The 17,334-nt window shown below is 38.0% G+C and overlaps 1 protein-coding gene across 2 annotated transcripts in view; it reads right to left on the bottom strand.

Moving 5' to 3' along the window:
• Positions 1-17,127, bottom strand: part of LOC149091385 (uncharacterized) — a 218,933-nt gene extending 201,806 nt beyond the window's left edge. For both annotated transcript variants that reach the window (XM_089259250.1, XM_089259249.1), the window contains exons 1-2: positions 16,721-17,127; positions 10,733-11,250 (exon numbers count right to left, since the gene is read on the bottom strand). The gene's annotated coding sequence lies outside the window, so the exon portion shown is untranslated. The remainder of the gene's footprint in view (positions 1-10,732; positions 11,251-16,720) is intronic.
• Between the last annotated feature and the right edge of the window lie 207 nt (positions 17,128-17,334).

Raw genomic sequence — 17,334 nt, 5'->3', positions numbered from 1 at the left:
CAGTCATAATTCAATACTCACTTGGCAAGGAAACATTTTGAAATTACATGCTCGTGTGCAACACCTTAAACTACAAGATTTCGCCAAGATTTTTCGCGCGAATTATAATTTCTTAGCACGTCTCGCGCTCTATATCTACTTCACATTAGATTTTTCATGTATTTCATTTCATTATCGCACGCACACACTTACACGCCCACATATAGAGGAAAACTTTCATATCTGGCTGGCATTTAAGGAACTGCGTGGTATCCAACTCATTCCACAACCAACACAAATGTCGCCCGCTCCTAAGGCAACTGCTGTCACACACGTCGTATGAGTTATATGCATTCACCCACACCCACGCAGCGCCAACATATGCAGCTGCTGGCTGCTCGCTGTTGGCAGTTGGCTGCTGTAGTGGGTAGCTAACTTTGGGCCTTATCTGGCACAGACTGCACTCCAGGCATGAAGCTATGATTTAAGCGCAAACTTGTGCCACATGACTTTGTCTTCTGTTGCTGCTGTCGCTGTCGCTGCTTGCCGCTTGCCGCTTGCTGCTGGTATTGCGGCTGCAGCAACTTCTACTTACCGCCAGGAACTTGCACAATTAATTATATTTTAATTGGCCCAGTGCGCCTTCTGTGCATGTGTGTGTGTGTGTGTGTGTGTGCTCGCGTATGTGTGTGGTAATTTATTTACAATTTTTACGCTCATTTTGCTGACTGACAGCGCAAAGCGAAATGAGTACAAAACCGCACATATAGTACAGTGAAAACAACTAGTATGTGACGGACAGCATCCGACATGCGAACGCATTACCCATGCACTTTGCTCAACACTTTGCTTCATTTCAGTTTTTGCTCCACACGTGTGTGTGTGTGATGGTTGGTATGTGTGCGTATGTTTAAATATTCATTGCAAATTCCAATTGCATTTGCGCTTAAATTGGCAATGCCAACAACAACAACAACAACAACAGCAGCAGCAGCGACAGCAGAAGGCAGCTGCTGCTTGTTTTTCTCTTTTTTTTTTGTAGCCCTGCCTCCGCCTCTGCATTGCGTCGACTGCTGGTCAGACTCAATTTGGTCAGAAATGCCTGGCCGTTTGTGGTGCTGAACGTTTGGCAATTGAATATACACAGTTTGCTTAAACGCTTTTCATTTGCCAGCGAGCAAATGCGCCACTAAATGAGATCGGAAAACTAAGAACTATTGAAACAGCATTTTCTGCACAGGATTTAATTATGGGACTATAACTAAATTCTTTAAATCAAGGCTTAAACCCCTTTTTTCTAACACAAGACCTTTTTGAATTTCTGTACAAAACAACTTCTAAATTAAATGCATAAACTATTTTAGTTAGTTATTTAGGCAATCGCTTAAACTAAATTTAAATGCAACCACATCAATCGCTGCCGCAAATTCCCAAAAGCAATAAATTATACATCTACATTATATCTACACATATATATGTATATCTGCCTGTTGGGCGCAATCTCAGCAAATAAAAATAAAAATTGGTTATTCACATTATAAATAGAATAATTTGGCATAAATAAATGTTTAGCTAAAATGAGCAGCGACTAATTTTAAATAGCGGAAAACTAGCAAAACCTCAAATGTAAAATGCATAAATTAAATTGAGCAAAGCAAAGGCAAATGATTATAAAATGTATATATGTATATGTATATAAATTTCCAATAAATGCGCTGATAAATTAGTTTAAGCCAAAGCTTTGACGACAACCGAGCAAACCAATTAATGTGCCCAACACACACACACACACGCACACGCACACACTAATACACATGGACAGAGCGAAAAGCAAAGCTGAACTGTGCATGTGCTAAGCCAAACACCAAAATGACATCAATTTGCGCTCATATTTCATATTCGGTGCCGCAAATGCAAGTGCTATTAAGAGCATTACGATGAACCCAGAGACAACCTACAGATCGTAAATTATAGCGAGGGCAATCGAAAGCGGCTTCTGACTTGGCATTCTCTCTCTCTCTCTCTCTCTCTCTCTCTCTCTCTATCTCTCTTATACAATCTCTCTCTTTCTCTGAGTGCCTTTGTCTGCAATGGCAACAAGATTTATGCCTTTCATTGCACTCAGTGCAGTGCAAGCAGCTTCAATAAATGTAGTACCACGCTGCGTATGCGCAATATTTTAATTATGCAAGCAATTGAAAAATTGACACAGAACACACACACACACACACTCTCAGAGCAGAAGAAGAGAGAGCGGTGCAGGCAGACAATGCCCTTAATAAGCAGCACAGCTGCAGTTCAAAGCGCCAACGACTTTTGCACTGTGTTGCATATTCATTTCTTCGTTGGCAACTTATCAGCTCGACTCTCGGTGTTAACTTATTGACTGTTCGCTGTGTGTGTGTTTGTGTATGTGTGGGTTGGTGTGTGTCCTTAATGAGTTCTGTGTGTGTGTGTTTGTGTCTGATGCAGCTGCATGCATTTTTAATCCATTAAGGCTTTTGTTATTTGATGCGCTGCAGCTGACTGAGCATTAGGGTGGACCAAAAAAGAGTATTTATTACTTTTATAATTTTTACTTTTATTTTTTTTTAATTAATATTTTATTCTCTTTTGTACATTTTTTTATATTTTATTATTATTATTTTATTTTTAATATAATATTCTTTTTGCAAATTTTTTAATATATTTTTTTACTAAGTTGTCTTTCATTCTTCATTAGGCTAATCAATTTATGTAACTCTAAAGCATACCCCTAACAAAACTCAGCTTTAATTTAGAACACCAAGCAAAGGCTTAACACAAGCTTATTTCAGATACATATATCCTTCATATTTCAACACTTGAATTATTACAAAATGTGAACACTCCAATATTAAAGAGAAGGCCAAGCGTTCGGCCAATGGTTGACATCCGGCTAAGTGTAGTCAGTTGGACGGCAGCTGTCTTGATGACAGCTCCGGCTTTGACTACGGTAGCTGCATGCATTGATTCGAGTTGAGTTGGTTTGAGTTTGATGTTGCTGCCAACTCCAGCAGCAGCAGCACCAGTAGCAGCAGCAGCAGCCGGCAGTAAAGTGAATGTCCGTCTGGCACACACACACACACACACATTGTGTGTATAAGTATTGATTAAATGAAGATGACAACAATGATTGACATCGTTGACTTAAGTCATTACATATTGTATGCAAGCTGTTGTTGCAGCAGGAGCAGCAGCAGAAGCAGCAGCAGCAGCTGCACATAATGCAACCATTTCCTCATGTGTGCATGTGTGTCTTACTCCATCTCTCTCTCGCTCCCTCTTTCTCCTCGCTCTATCTTTACTTTGCTAGAGTACACAACGTTGGGGCGCTTAATTTGTTTGAGTGCTGCAGCAGCAAACAGCAAATCCTGCAGCTTCGTTTTGCTGGCAAATTAATTATTTTTAAATTAAATAAAAAACACATTGCCCAGCAGTTACACACACACACACATGCATACACACACACTCGCACGCATGCTTTCACACACATTTATACATGAATTTATCACACAATAAATTACAACAAATAATTGCCAATTCAGCAGCAAATAATTTATGTGACACACACAATTTGTTGTTGCCTATTGCTGTTGTTGTTATTACTGTTGCTATTGGCATTATTGTTGCTGCTGTTGCTGTTGCTATTGCTGTTGTTGGTGCTGCTTTTACCCTCAGCTTATTTGATTTCATTGCTTGTTTGTCGCTCGAGTTGTTCTTGCCCGTTCGCTGGCTCGTTTTGGGCCGGTTCGGGCAATAGCCATAAAGATTATGATCTTGATATGCTCGCCGAGCTGTGGCTACAAATATTGGCACAGCGCACACACACACGCACATACAAATTGCTGCTGTTGGCACACACACACACATACAAATTTACTTATATGAAAAATACACATATAGAAAAAATAAAGAAATGGCATAAATTCAGGCACAGCTCGCATAAAATTCGCCCTCAGGCATTAACATTTTTCTATAAATAAATATTTTCGTTTTTAAGAATGATGAAAGAGCGCTCTAAGCGGCATGTGCATCATGTGAGTGTGAGTTTCTGTGTGAGTGTGTGTGTGTGTGCTTATGCTACTAGTGTGTTAAGTGAAAAATATTTGAGCCGTCCATAAATTGCCTCAATGGCAAGAGCTATGAGAGCTCTCTTACTGTGCGTCTTTAAGTAAAAAATAGAGGATGAAACTATTCATTATTATTATATTCAAGCAGTTCCTAAATATCTATATCCTTCTTCTACAATAAAACCAACTCAAGTAAAAACTAAATTATCAAAATAAATTAATAATAATTTTATATCTTAATATAAAATTTTTTCCAACGTTTTTATGGCTTTATGCTTTATGGCAATGCTTTAATAGCTTTCGATTTGCTGCGGAGCCAAGCAAAGACTGACCACACTTCTGAAGTCCCACCAAATGTCAAATAACAATGAAAGGTCAACGCCTGCCACTCACACACACACACATCGCCCAAAAGTACAAAAACTAACTGAGAGCCACTAAAAAAAATATCAGAAAAAGCAATGAAAAAGCTAAGCAGCAGCAAGAGCAAGCGTGCTCCATACATATTATAATAAAAAAAGAAGAAGACAACAGAAAAAAGACAACAACTATGGAGACAGGAATGACAGGCTACTAATAGAGGCCAAGCCAAGGTCCGCTGGTCAGTTGCCGCCCCAGGGCCATGTTGTCCGGGTTAGTGACCAACGACGACAAAAGACACGAAGAAAAGGCCAAACAAAAATTTGCTTGAGTCAATGAAAGCTTGTCAAAAAAGAACCAAAAAAAAAAAAGAATAATCAGAGTAAAGGGCATACAGACCCACAACTATATACACACATACATATGTATATAGAGCTACATCTAACTATATAGATTTGAGTGCCGGCGGGCAGATTTAAGGCATTAGCTTAATATTATCAGGGGCAACGACTAAAGCGATACTCAAATTAGATGCGAGTACCTATAAAAGGTATAAACTGTAAAGCTGATTAAACGGCAGCCGAGTAGATTATATTAAAATGCAGAGCACGTGTCGCCAAGCAGCAGCGAGATACAAGTGACACTTGCCTCACACTCGCCACTGAGGCGTCCCAAACCCACCATGGCCATTGTCTTCCGCCGCATTGTCTACAACAATAAAAACGTCGCTCATAGACGTGTTATCTAAGCACAGTTTCAGCTTATTAAACACATTCTATTGATTTTCGTTCGCCTCGGCCACGTGCACGTAACGCTTTTGTATCTGTAAGATGCTTGGGCAATTTAAGCGATAAACACGAATGTGATGTTAGTTGCGGCGCTAGTGTCAGGGATATAAACCAACATCTCGAAGCGTTTACTCCGGCCACGGCGTACATGGCGTATGCGCAACGTGTCTGCCTTTTTTGTTTATCAAGCATACGACATGGTGGCAAAACTTGTTACGCCATGACGTGAGCCAATATATTTTACTTTATACGCACGCCAATCAAATTCCCTCATAAATCTCGCAATAATTCTTTAAAATATGAAAAGAAAATCTGCAAAATAATATAAATGCATTTTGTATTCAATAAACGATGCGCGATAACCATATGCAGCTTAAAGACAGATAGACACAAAAAAAATGGCTTGAATTGTGTGTGTGTGTGTGTGTGTGTGTGTGTGTATGTGTGTGCCTGCTTGCAACCTAAATGGGAGCACGCGTTTCGTGCACTGCATGGGTACGCACATAAATTGGCTTGCGGCCACAGCTGCACTGCCTCCGATTCAGATGCAGCCTGCCAAGGCACAGTTGCGTCAGTTTACCGTAAACTGCTTATTGTGGCATAATGCGTATATACTCTTAGGCGATTCGAGTGCACTCAATGCCCAGCGCTCAGCAATGTGATTATAATAGAGTCAACAAGCGTTGCCTGTTAATGTGGCCAGCCAGAGGTGGGGCTGCCTAATGCTTTGTAAATATCAATAGACAGTGGGTTCGAGTCGGTTGGCTAATAGCAGATCTCATAGATGTAGTCACTAGTATTAGCTTACTAAATCAATTATCATTTATTTTTATATTTTTCACAATTTCAATTTACACGTCTTATAGGATCAGCAGCCATCATCCATCATAGGCAAGTCTCAAAATTATAAATGCAAAGCTTTTAAATAAACAACGCTCGTTACCTCAGCACTTAAGCCAAAAGATCCGACTGGCGTTGAGCTCGCTATAAAAAATGAAATTCAAGGCATCTTTGCTTTATGAAAACATCCACAAAGATGCCAACCAGTATATATTTCTCTTCGAGTCATTAACATTTTCAGCTAGCATCTATGTACGTACGTACAAACATATAAAGGCTTTATGAATTTAACGATATGCACATTAACTTCTGCCCATCATGTTTTTACAGCTGCTCACATAAACCAAGCCAAGCAGCCTTGCAGGCAGTCAACCAGCATCATAGAGCAATATATAATATACATATATACATATGTTTATATGTATGTATATATGTATACAAATGTTGCAAAGATACAGAAACCCTTTTAGTAATTTTATACACGCGCAAAATATTGAATAACTAACTGCTGAAGCCCACTTCCCAGTATAGTCGGGGTGGCTGTGAGTGGGTTTGAGTGTGGTTAGCTCATCAAAGCAGCGCGTCCTTGAAACAGCTAAACAGAGATACGAATGCGAATGCGCGATTGCGAGTGGGGAATGCTTAAGAGTCAAATGGCGAGAGCAAAAATGCTGGCAGAAAGCATTCGCATCCAATTGGCAAAGAATACAGAGGGTGGCGGGGCCAACAAAATGGAGTTCAAGTTTGGGCTAGTTTGTGCGGGTGCGGGCAGTGGGGGCAAATTCTGGCAAATTCCCCAGCGTATAAACATAAACATGTTGGTTATTGTCTGCACGTTAAAGCATCAACAGAAGCATCAACAGAGCAGGCAGCAGGAGCAGCAGCAGCACCAACATCAGCTTTAGCTGGTCTCTTTTGTTGTAGCCGGCCGCATACTCCCGTTACGGCAACTTTTCAATCAACAGCCGAGTCGACAGTCGGCCGGCAGCCCCGATGAGTCCCACAGCCAACAAACAATCAGTTATACCCAAAAGCTTAATCGATTTTCAGCAGGTAGCTTCATCCGCAGGGCTGATGGTTTAATATGGAAAAATGTTTTCCCAGACCGAAACAAGCAAAATCTTTTGTCGAACACCCGCACACACACACACACATACACAGAGAGAACACATACCGCATACTGCGTGTGTACAGGGCTGGCATTAAAAAAGTAATTTGTTATTGTTTCTCTTTTTATTTTTTTGTTTTTTGTTTAAGCCGCCGGAGGATATCATTGTAACGAATTTTCAATATGCGCGCAACGTCAGTGGCAAGTATTTAAGAGTGATTGTTGTATGGGCTCCAACTTATTTTTCATTTTTTTCTCTTCTTTTATGTATATACGTATATATTTGGTTTTCATCTGAGCACATTTTGCCTTTTGATTAAAGGTAAGTTAATTGTTATGCAAGGCTTGCTGCATACAGCAGATGCTTGGATACAATTTTTTAGGTATTATTACAACCACTATAAATGCTTTTCGATTTTATTTAATAATTAAAATACAAAATCATATATCTTCTTGTCAAGTTGAATCTAGATTTTTTAATGAATTTATAATTAATATATTTATTTTATTTAATTTTCATAAATTTTCGAAAAAGCCTGCGTTTATTTTTTATTTTTAAATTTATAATTTAGCATTTAATATATATTATTTAATTAATTTTATTATTATATTTTATATTTATTAATTTTCAGTAAAGATTTTTGCTAGAATTTTTATTAAAGTTGCAAATGAATCATTTTTTTATTAATTTAAAATTGACAATTTAGCTAATATTCAGTAAAACATTTTATGAAGATAAGCGAAAAGTAAAAAAAATATATATATATATATATAAATATATATAGATATATATTTATACTCAGGAATCTCAGGAAGCTAAATAAAATACAGGATTTTTTATGATGATATAAAAATATAAAAAAAAAAAATAATAATAATAATTTATTTATTAAATACAATTAATTTTCCGCTCAACAAAATATTTTGTTCTATTTAAAAGAGCATTCGAAATTCAATATATACATATATCATTATTCATTTTTTTTATCTCTTTGTTTGTGGCAGCAGATTTCGATTTCATTTACCAGACAAATGAAGAAAAATTGAAAATACATGTTCATTTGTGCAAGCAAAAAAAAATGTAATTTCCTTTATATATTTACTTTTCATTACATTCGCAATTCGCTTGCATATGTATATATGAATTTACGGAAATTAAACAGAGTCCAAACATTAGTCGAATTGAGCCAAATCGAGGCAACATCCCTGCCCCTGCTACGCGCTGCCATTTGACCCTAATGAACACCAAATATGCAATTAGCAAAAGTTGAGTTATTTGGCATAAATATTTGTGGACAACTATAATACAAAACAACAGCAAATCCATTGGTAGGCCATATTAATGACCAGGCACTGTTGTTTGCATTGGGTTCGGATTTTGTGGGCTTTGGCTCTGGCTCTGGCCGTTTCTTGTGCACATTGTGTGCTCATTGTTTGGGTTCGGTTTGCATTTTCCAATTTGTTTTGTGGATTATGCAATTTATTTAGTTTAGCTTTGCATGGTCTATGTGTGTGAGTGTGTGTGTGTGTTGCGCTTGTGCCCCGATGATAAATTCTATCGCCGCACGTAATATGGAAATTAAAACGCGCCTCCAGACCCAAACCGTTTGCACAACAGCCGTGCACATTGATTTAATTACTTTGGCTCCAGGGAAATACAACAACAACAACAACAACAACAACAACAGCAACAACTGCAACAACAACTAGAGCAAATAGCACAACAAATATTGCAACAGTCACCAAAGTCACAGTTCAAGCCGATTGCCCAAAAGCCCCGCAGCTTTATCAAAATGCAGTCTAAGGCTGCAATTAGTAAAGGCTGTCGACCTCTTTTAGCTAAATAGTAAAATTCGAGCTTTGGGTGTGCATAAGTGGGGCATGATTTGCAGAGTGAGAAGGTTACATAGTGACTTCAATATTTAATAAATTATTGTAATTGCCTTATTTTAAGCGTGCATTGCTTCAGCAATAAGTTTGAGATAATTTTCTATATTTTTTCTTTTCTGATACCTGATTCAACAACATCTATAACTAAACTTCCCCATTTGGTTTGGGCTTCTCCTATTTACCTAGCACACCCTGTGCTTGCAGCTAGGAACGTGCGCAACAATAAAAATAATAGCATGAGCCGCTAACGGTTAATAGCCAAAAACATTCCCATGCTGTCATGGTGGTGCTGCTGCTGCTGCTGCTGCTGCTGCTGCTGCTGCTGCTGCTGCTGCTGCTGCTGCTGCTGCTGTTGCTGCTGGTCCAGTCTCATAAAATACTCTGTCCGAGCTAGAAGGCAACAGTAATTACAGCACAATCATAAAAAAGAAGAAGCACAAGCAAAAGAAGCAGGAAACTAGCATGTGAAATAATTTGCCAAGAAATTTGCGCTTATCAGCGATGCGTTGGGGGAATCGAGAGTGACACGCATTAAGCTTAAGTCATAAAGTCAGCCTGGCGCATAAAACTAAACGGCATAAGCGACCATGTTTACAAGACAGACAGAGAGAGAGCGAAAGAGAGAGAAGGATGATGTAGTGGTGGGTAGGGATAGGTACTACGCAGTAGCTAGTTGTATTTGGCTCCTGCAGCATCATTACGGCAGCTACTCGGTGGCACAGCGGCTTCCGTTTCAAGTTGAAAATGAGCGTGTAATTAGAAATGTAAAAAGAAGCAACGAGTCAGAGCAGTCAAGCCAGCCAGCCAGCCAGCCAGTCTGTCAGTCCGCTCAGTGAGTCAGTCAGTCAGTCAGTCTGTCAGTTCGTCCGTCAGCTCAGCTCAGTCAGTGCAAAAGTCACGACTATGTCGCACAGGAAATGTGCACACGCAAAAGAAAATTGCAAATGAAAATGAAATAAAATGGCGCAAATGTAAACACACACACACACACACAAATACACTTGTACACAGACTCATTGCCTATGGGGCGTATTTTATTCTTTTCCGCCTCAAAGTCTCAACAATGAGCAACATAAAAAGTTATGTATAAAAATCTTTGCCGCTGCTGCTGCTGCTGCTGCTGCTACTTTTTCGCTTGCATTTCCGTTACAAGGGAAAACTGAATTTGCATGTGACATTTGCGGCAACGTTTTGTTTGTGGGCGAGGCGGAAACGAACGGAAATGGCGGAGCTGCAGGTGCAGCCGCACAAGGTAATGAGGCTAAAATTTGTTGCCGCCAGCTATATGAGTTAAAGAAGCAGCCACACAAAAGTTTCTTTCTCAACTCTAAATACATGTAGTATATATATATGTGTGTGTGTGTGTATATATGTGTAATCCATTTGAAATGGCAAATAAGCTGCGTTGATGAGCAGCAACTTAACTCCAGAGATGGGCAACAATTATAAGTGAGTAATTAGGAAATGGATTGGCTAAAGAATTAAATGAAAAGCGCTTGGAATGATGGAGCTAAGAAGTTATATGAAGTAAGGGGTGATATATGACTTGAACATGGATTCATGGCCAAGACTTTATTGTGCTATGATAGTAGTAGTAGTAGTAGTAGTAAGTATATCTAAATATATTTAGCTATTTATTTATACTTAAATAATATTATTAAATTTTAATACATTACTTACCCAAATATATGTACGTTGTTGTTTACTTTATTTGTTGTTTACAATTTCGATTTGGAGCAAATTTTTTCCTCACTCGCGCTTCAATTTGCAGTCAGAATTGATTTGAAATATTTACTGTTTAAATAAAGCTATTTGATTTGACTTTGTTAGCTCTACTTATTTGCGTTATTAATTTATCAATAAATATATACTTTATATATATATATATATATATATATGTGTGTGTGTGTGTATACCGTTATTTTGTTATTATATTCAAGATATTTCTTTATCGATTTATATGTTAATATTACACATTAGGCATTAGGCACTACATTAATTCCTGATTTTTTATTCTTCTTTTTTTATATATATATTTTATATACTTTTTTGTTAAATAAAATTTTCCAAAGCTTACACGACGTTTGAGCGGCTTATGCAAATGTTTTTCTTCTTCTCGTTGTTGTTAATAAATTATTGACGATGCAATGGTATTTGTTGTTGACTGTATTAATTGGATAAAGTCGTTAAAGCGCTGCAAGCAGAGAATATTTGTTGTTCAATTTGAAGTTACGAATCGTTTTGGAGCATTAAAAAAATATAAAATATATTTAACAATAATAAACATGCATAAAAACAATAAATTTTCATAGTACTAAAAAGCAGCAGCAGCCAATGTGCAATTATCAGCAGCAAAGGCATAAATTTTCATTAATAACAGAGCCCAACACGTATACGCCATGTGCAACGCGTGATAATTATGAGCTTTAAACACGCAGTAACAACATTTTTAAATTTGTGTGTGTGCTTTGCCCTCCAGCCACTTTATGCTGAAAGCGAAATGCAGCCATGGGACCGAAGGAGCTGCCAACTGCGAGCTCTGAGCTGTGGGCTGTGAGAGGAGCAGCCTGTCAATAGCTGGCATAGCTGACGAAAGCAAAAACACAACACTCAGGCGCAAAAAGCCAAAGAGCGCAGACTTTTGGCTGTTATATATGTGATATACATATACATATATACACATTTATATATGATTATATACATATATATAGACACTCGTATATACAAGTGTCTGGCAAGTGTGTGCAGAGGCGACAAAACAAAAAGTCAGCTGTGTGAATTGTGGGCGAAAATACGAAACAAATACAAAAAATATAGACGAAAAAAAGATGGAAAGAAAAACGAAAAGGGCAACCAGAGAGAATGAGATAGAGACAGACAGACAGCAGCACAAGTTTTCAGATCCTGCTGATGATGATGATGATGAGACCTGACTGGAGCAAAGGCGCAACATAAATGCGCTTACCCAGAAACAGCAGAGACGAAAACAAAAACAAAACGAAAACAAAAATAAAAAATAAAGCGAAAAACTGTCGATGTATTAAGATAGCAATGCTTTAAATCAGCTTTAGCTAAACATATTATATACATTATTTTGGCAAGACTTCAAGGGGATTTGCGTTACGAAAAGGGTTACAACAAATTTGAAAAAAATGGCATACATAAAGCATGAAGAATAAGTAAACAGCTATTTACAGTTGAATAGATTTATATAAAAAAAATAATAATAATAATTTTATACTATTTACATATTTATCTACAAATAAAAACCTTTAATAATTTAATATAAATTTTTTATTTTGTTTTTTTATATATATATATATTTTTTTTTTTTGTTGCTCACTTTTCCTCATTCAATTTCATATGTAATATATGCAAATGAAATAACCATAATATAAGCACACTTAATTTAATGTACATTCATTTAGCACACACTCTAGCTCTGTATGACCACATATTACTCATACGCCATGTGGTTCAGGGGCAAAACGCGAGCACTTTACATAGCTCAAGTTAGCTCTTTGTCTCTCTTTGATTCTGTATAGAGTGATGGAAGCTTCGGGAACCGTCTCGCCTAAAGATACCCTACATGGCTCTATGTAAGCCAATAAATTACTCATACGACGCGTCGTGCACATTTAAAGTTTCAATCAGTTATATAGCACGCGCTCTCTTATTATATTATTTCTTTTCTAAGGAGTACATAAATTTCATTGTATTTCTTAGGCTGTTTATATATTATGTGGGTATGCGAGAATTGCAGACGCAACGATCTATAGATGCTCTAGGCAACTTCGACTTTCTATTTCTATATGCTGGTGTATGGAGAATGTCTTTTAGACTTTTCCTTCGCATTTTGACTTCTTTCAAAATGTATTCACTATTCACTTTTTACATAATTCTCTCTTTCTCTCTCTCTTTTTCACTATAGAGTAAATTAAGCCAGAGTATCTGTGAGTCATGCACTCTCTGCAAATACATTGTTTCTTATATTTATTTGCTGGTGCTGCAGCGTCAACATGTCTTTTATTTTCTTCTTCTTCTTCTTTTTCTCGCTTTATTAAGTCGCACAAGGTGCCGAGCAAACGCCTAGAGATACAGCACACACACACACACATAGACTCAAGAAGGCCGCTTAATGCCGCCCTCATTGCTAACTACCAATACAAAGTAGACAAGCACACACACACACACATTCTCACTCACACACTTACTTATTTTGTTGTCTACTACTGTATATAGGAACAAACTGATGCTCTCTAAGGCATTGCCTCATCACTACTCTCACAGCAGCCTTCTATATGTGTGTGTGTGTGTGTGTGTGTTCGTATGTATAAATAAAATAAATGTAGGTGAAAATATACATAAATAATGGCCACATGCGCTGCCTTTTTTATGAAGTGTGCGGCGTCTGTGAAAATTATAAAACAGACATTGCCCATTCCAATTGCCTATTTTGATATTGTGTGTGTGTGTATTGTGTGGGTGCATAGATGTGTGTGTGTGTGTGTGTGTGAGATCTCAGTCAGGTATATTGAGCTTGAGGGTGGATTTAGTTCAAAAGTTGCTTCATCTGTAGGCGTGCAAATAGCAAAGCGCACTGAGCCGTGCAATGGGCCACAAAGTGGGTGTAGTTGCCTATATATATATATATATATGTGTGTGTGGTATAGAATTTATCGGGCACAACAGCTGCTGGGCATGACAAATACTTTTGCTGGTTAGACTCTGCGTTTGACATTATTTACGCAGAGCTCTTGATTGGGTTTGCTGAAATCAATATTGTGCTAATTCTGAGCGCTGAAAATCAAGTGAAATGCAATCACTCCACACTCTATCTACACTCCACTCTTTGTTTGGCTTGATCTCAGATTTAATCTGTCTAATGGCTGGCAACAAATTGTCTAGGGAAACGCTTTTTCCAATCATAAAATGCAACAAAATTGTATTTATTTTCAAATTTCCCTCTTAATGGCGGCGACAACAATGCTTCCTGGCAAAAGCGCGAGAGACAGCCACGATAATAAGCAAATTACAAAGATGCGGTACTCCAACACTCCCTACTCCCCCATCCCTTCGCCCAAAACCTGCCCCAGTGGCAATTTTTACTTTTTGTTGTTTAGCTTCGTTTTTTCATGTGTGGCACGATGAACGCATTTGCATATATGCCGGCGCATAAATATATAGAGCGCAATTTATGTGTGCATCTATTTAAAGTCTTTCCCTTTTCTTTTTTTGGCTGAGGGACGCCTGCACTTGTCACACGTTGTCCTGTTTCTTGTGTGTAAGCAGTACATGTGAGAGATTATTTACATATGTATGTGTGAGCGGGCATGCGGGGCGTGTGTACGACTTGCCCTCGTTGTGACTGCAGAAAAAAACAGGCGAAAAGCGCAAGCGAGATAAATAACAAAAGCACTTTAATAAGGAATAGCAAACTAGACGATTCCCTGCATCACTCACAAATTTTTAGATGAAATAAATTACTAGCTCTGCTATTTTTGTATGTTATAGGTTTGAGAAGTTCTCAAGACAAGCTTAAGGCAAATACTGTGAATATGGGAAGATATGGAAAATGAAATTGAAAGTAATAGAGAGCAGAGTGGAAAATGTTCCTGATATCTCAGTAAAGAATATATATATACACACATGAATTTATTACATATTTACAGGGTATTATTAACCACAAACCACAATAGCAACAATCAAACATATGCATGCAAAACAAAAACGCGAACAGGCAATGCCAGCAGCAGCTCGAGTTGCTCTCACTGAATTTGAGTTTTACTCAAAGCAGTTTGTTGTTGCTGTCATTTGGTGAATATGTATGTGCCCCTCCCCTCTCTCTCTCTCTCTGCACCTTCCCACTCCCATATATTAAAAATCAAAACTAGCTTTTGAGCCCTGAGTAAAGCTCGAATAACAATTAAAAACTTTGGTAAAAAATTTCACTTATCGAGCATAAACCGCAAATTTCTTCTGACTAATTGGCAAAAAGAAAATGCTGAAATTAAAACCCTTTATTATGGTAAATATTTATCAGGAACCCAAGGCACGTTCACCTCTCCATCAAACTTGCCAATTAATTGCAAAGTTTGTAATTTACATTTTTGTGTACATCGAGCGGCGAATGCAACAAAATACAAAAACTGCCAAACTATGAGTGCAATTTAGCAAAGTTTCGTTCTCAACTCTCTCTGGGCAAAAATGTTCAATAGAAGAAATTAAAAGCACAAAACGAAGAAATTAACGCAAACCAAGTCAAACTTAAAGCGCAGCCAAAAAATTTGTAGCAAAAAACTTGAAGAAAATCAATAAAGCGAGTCAAAACAAAAAACTTCCCACAATGAAGTGGTCGAGTTTTGGCTCAACTTTTGCTGCTTGACTTTTTCTATTACACTTATTATTAATATTAATATTATTTATATTGAACGAGCTGAGGAGCAAGTTCAAAAAGTTTAGAAAGTTGGCGACTCTTTAAATTTGTAGTGGGCTTTCGCTTGCTCAGTGTCGCATAAAATTATTATATATATATAAATTTATATATATATACTGCCACTACAGACATAACCACAAGGGTTAATGAACTCAAGAGATGCCCAGAGGCGACTAACAGTGGAAAACAGCCGCCAGCCGCCAGCAGCAAGGCAAATGGAGCGCGCCGGCTGCTGCGGCTCTCAGCAGTGGGTGTCAACAATTGCACAGCTGGGCTCACACACACACACATACACACACGCGGTAGAAGTAGAAGAAATAACAGTCAGAGCCAGCTAAAAGAAACAGCAGTAGCAACACACACACACACACACATGCACATTTTTTTGCCAGCTGTAGCTGAGCAACTTAAAAAAAAGAATGTCAACACTTTTCTAGGCAAAGCTTCAAATATAATCAGGTTTTTCTTTCACACTATTCTTTATGAAATTTATGTGCTTAACACTTTTGGCTTTTGGCTTTGGGCTGCAGCAGCAAGACGAATCGATAAAGATGACTTGTTGAAAATAATGTGCGCACAGTGCGTATGTGTAATGTGTATCTAACAAGTGGCTGCATTGCAATGCATTGGCAAATGGCTCGCCACTTGGCAGATGGCATGCAAAAAATCAAGAAAAACTAGAGCTGTTGCTTAAAGTTAAATGAAATATATGTTATATGTATATAAAACTCTTAACAAGAAGAACTTCATATTCATTTAGTCTTATACAACTTTAAATCCAAGAACTTTTGTATACACCTGCACACTTTCACTCTGGACAACCATTTTCCACAAATTTCTAAGCTCTCTTAAATTTCTTAATAGTCGAACGTCATAGGGATCAAAGCACAGGCCATTCGCCCATCAAATGCCAATAAACGCTTCAACTATATGTCCACTTGTATTGTCCACACACATCAAATTCTCAATTGAGAAGCTTCAAGCCGCACACTGAGCCCTGGCAATGGGCCTGGCTAACCGCATCAACCACAAATGGGACAGAAGTTTTGGTAGCCACAAATTTCTTTGACCGATGCCATTAAAATTGCAAATATTGAAATGCTATAGCAAAGCAATTGCCGAAGAAGACTTTAAGGAAAACTAAACAACTTTTATAGACAACTTAAATTAAGGCAAATCAAAAATTGATAAATTTAAATATATTTTTCTTTGAATTTTAATGCTTTACATTTTCTATTGAGCTGCTGAATTTATATACTTTCGATACACTTAAATCATAGACACGCACCGCAAAAATCAAAAAATTTAATTTCAAGATAGATGTGTTATAAATATAGATTGATTTGATTCTGATTGGAGAGGCTATCCGGAAACGGGGCAACACAAACAACAGCCGCAAAAAGTATGCAACGCTATTTTTGCGACTTTATTTATTTGTATTCTGTATTTTCGTATTATTTATTTTCTTTGGCTTAACGTAACGTAACGCGAACGATAAAGACGACGAAAGACGGCGACGAACGACGTAGAGGCAACGACGACAACGGGCGACGGGAGAAACGACACGTGGTGCAAACAACGGGAAAATGTTTACAAAGCGGCTACTGCCACACAACTGAGGCGACAGGATGCAGTCGCTGGCTGTGGCAAGCGGCTGCGGAACGGAATGGAAACGAAACAGACAACACGAACACGAACGCGCGCGTTTGCCGAACGAACTGTTCCAGCAAAACATCTGTTCGCTAGCGAACGGGTGCGAACGAGATGGAGCGCACCCGAACCACTAGAGGCTGGCAGAAAGAGAAGGCGCCTAACAGAGCGAGCGAGAGAGAGGGAGGGAGC

This window comes from Drosophila navojoa, chromosome 4 (genome assembly GCF_054131105.1).
Source record: "Drosophila navojoa isolate 15081-1374.11 chromosome 4, UAZ_NAV_1.0, whole genome shotgun sequence".
Lineage (NCBI taxonomy): Eukaryota > Metazoa > Arthropoda > Insecta > Diptera > Drosophilidae > Drosophila > Drosophila navojoa.
Note: the sequence above shows the minus strand (reverse complement) of the source record. Positions and strands in the feature narration are given on the sequence as shown.